Here is a 3,537-nt window from a genome sequence, read left to right as displayed (position 1 = left end):
GCGGAGCACAAGGGGGCCCCATAGTCTTGTATTGCCCGGGGGCCCCATGTGTTCTCAGTCCACCCCTGCCGGGGACCCCTGGTGCTGTAAGGCAGAAGGGCTAACCACTACTATGCTGGTTTCATTATTATCATTATTAATTCTATCATTCAAACATCTAGATGTTTTTTCTGCTTGCATGTTGTTAAGTACATGAGAATCCTAGTATTAAAATTATATAAAAGTCTCAAATTTTATAAGTGACTGATTTGGGAAGAGCATTAGCATGTTTTTGTCCACACAAATGCACATTTTCTGTAAGAAATAAATTCAGCTGATTTTCAGCTTACAAATAATAAACCATGTAGATAACTGAATAAATGTGGTATCTGCATATGAAAAGGATTCCCACTGGCAAAAATATAATGGTGTTCCAAATACCTAATATAAAGGTTTGCCAGTGATGGAAAAAAATTGTCTTCCATCGAAGCACCACATTGGTGCAAATAATCCAAAAGCTTGCACTTCAGATCGCACTTCAATAGCTTATAGCTGGGCTTTAGGAGCCCAGCACTGACAGCAATGGGACAGGGAAGTCCATCTCCTCCCCAGCTTCCCTCCGACACCAGAGAAGTCGGTCCCGAGAACAGAGCTCGGGAAACTCGTTAGGGGTGTCGGGCGGGGGGACCCCTTCACCGAGCTGTAGAAGCGATCTGGCGACAGCTGAGTCGCCAGAATCTGTCGGCTTTAAAAGTTTAAACAGAGTCCCGGCGGCTTTTCTGTTTAAACAGCCCCAATGCCAGCAACGTACACTGTACATCATTGGTCGTGAAGGGGATAGAGTAGAACTCCAGGCATGCTCTCAGATTGGTCTCCTTAGCCTCATTTCCCCTCCTCTGCAGCAGTCTAAGGTCCTGTGAGTAATCACATTCTATACAGTGTGTAGGATGCGAGGACATTGAGGGACATACCATGCAATGTAGGAGCCAGCCATGATCATGGTTTGGGTGAGTTTAACTCCCTAGACAAAATGAGCACTTAACCCTTGCAGCGCAGGAGTAGCTCCAATGCAAGGATTAAGATTTGAGTTCTGCCTTAATGAAAGATACAGATTTAAAAAGACTTTGAAATAAAATGAACATGTTTGGGTTTACATATGGCTTAACATTGGTGAATACTGCAGAATATATTTTGTTAGACTGTTTAAACCTGTTTTGAATAATGGGTAGAAATAGAAGTCCCAGAGATAACAAAAACTTTGAGTCAATATTTATTATGACGGGCCATTGAGGTTACCAAGCTATCAAAACCGATGTCACCTGAAATATGCACATGAATACACTATGCAGAGCACATATAAAGTATATGTAAACCTAGTTATCAAAATCATATATAGGTTATAGCATGTAAAATCTAATTTTTATTATCTTGAAATCCGTACCTTTGATTAAAAGTAAACAGTACCTGGTAATCTTGCTATTAGGGCCCTTGTCCAGGCACTTTCTGTTATAGACAAAGTGCATATGCATACAGTGCTACAACATAATATATATGCATGTCTGTGAATTTTAAATATAGTTGATATGGCAGCTACATTTAGCACATCATATTTAACAAGTGATAAATAAAATATACAATAAATAAAATAGTATTGGACGTTTGACTTTCTGTTATAGGATGAGAACGCCCTCTCCTTATCACTCAATTGTTCTCCTGTGCTGTCACCCTGTCACTATGGTTTCTGATGAAGAATATAAGTGGCCATATCACTATGCAGGTATGGTGCACTGTTGTCAGCATTACGAATTCTGTGTCAAGAAATGCCATGCTGGATTGCATACAGTAGATCAACAGCATTGAGATTCAACAATGGATTTTTCCTGATTCCTTAACCAAAGTAGACACTAGGTGGCTCTGTTACCTCTATTACATGTTCCAATTCATGTTTATTATTAGCTGTCAGAGTAAAGATGGAGCAAATGATGGACAGTGTACGTTTTGCATGTGTAAACACGTTAAGTGCTACACTTTTTTTATTTTGATCTTAGATGATGTTACCTTTTGGTGCCGAGAGACTGAAAAAAAAGACGTCAGTTTGTAATTCCTGGCATGTTGAATCTTGACTCTGCCAAAATCTCAATTCTTTCTCAGAAAGAATGGCTTTGTTACAGCATGTTTCAGAAAATACCTCAAATCCTTTTTTAATTAGATTGATTATATTCCAAATGCCAAACTGCATCAAATGTTCCACTGCACTTCAAACTATAAAATCTCATTTGGCAAAGGAAAGAGTTTACACAAGACTGTTGCTTAAAAATACAAGGGAAATTAATGAGCTAAATTAGTAACAAGTTCACATTGGTGCTTACAAAATGTAAATATTCAATGTATGTATTAGTAATTAACCACTTTAAAATGTTATTTATCAAAGAACTATTTTTCCATTTTTAAATGCTTTGGAGTCTAGGCTGTATGCAGATCAATTCCCTGCTATCTAATGGTGTACATGCTGCCATTTCTCCAATACAAAGTTATATAAAGCCCAGCTGTTGATATTTAGATTGCTGACGAGCGATTGTGCCTGGGTTTCGTTTGTGGGCTTTGTAAATCTCAAAAATTGAAATCTTAAATCTGAACCCTACTGAAGTCTTGGAGGGCATTTAGTAAATCAGTTCTGGCCATCCGGACATTTTCAAGGCTGATAGGCAACTGATTGTCAAACAAGGGCATGGGAAGCTGGGCACTGCCATGGGGAACATGTACCAATGCTAAAAGGTTCCTCCTTTTTAGGCAATTTCGTGGGTGACATTAGAAAAACAACATTCCTTTCAATTACAGGCTTGGAAGATACTGTAGCTTTAAGCTGTATGTTATGTTATGGATCAGTACGATTTTCATGGATAGTGTCAATAATAACATATCATAATTTGCATTGGTAATATATATTTTTGTTTTTACATTGTTGCTTGGCATTAATATAATAGCAGCACCCTATCAAATTCAATTTTATAACTAGGAAAAGCATTTTTAGGTAACTTTGGATGTGACACCTGGTATTTTTAACCAGCGTGAATTGACCATTAGGAGTGGCAGTCACAACAGATCTAAAAAGCTATAGAAAATTGTACTGTTGAAAATAATAAAGCTCAAGCCCTCAACTTCATACAAACTGACCAGCAGCACACCAGTTTAAATAGTTACATAGTTACATAGTATTTGAGGTTGAATAAAGACACATGTCCATCAAGTCCAACCCATTGTGTGTGTGTGTGTGTAAAGATCCCCGAGTCATCTCGTTTTTAGGAGTACTTGTACCCCTGTATATTACCGTTTCTCAGGAAATCGTCCAAAAGCTTCTTGAACGATTCCACACTATTAGCAGAAATCACTGCTTGTGGCAACGAGTTCCAGACCCTAACCGCGCGAACTGAGAAGAACCCGCTCCACCCCTTGTGTTTGAATTTTTTTTCTACCAGTTTCAGGTGGTGGCCTCTAGTCTTTGTTATGGAATTAATCGTAAAGAGTTTGTTGCTAATGTTGCTGTGACTATGGAACATT

This window comes from Nanorana parkeri, unplaced genomic scaffold (assembly GCF_000935625.1).
Source record: "Nanorana parkeri isolate BGI_ZX_2015 unplaced genomic scaffold, ASM93562v1 scaffold1712, whole genome shotgun sequence".
NCBI lineage: Eukaryota > Metazoa > Chordata > Amphibia > Anura > Dicroglossidae > Nanorana > Nanorana parkeri.
Note: the sequence above shows the minus strand (reverse complement) of the source record.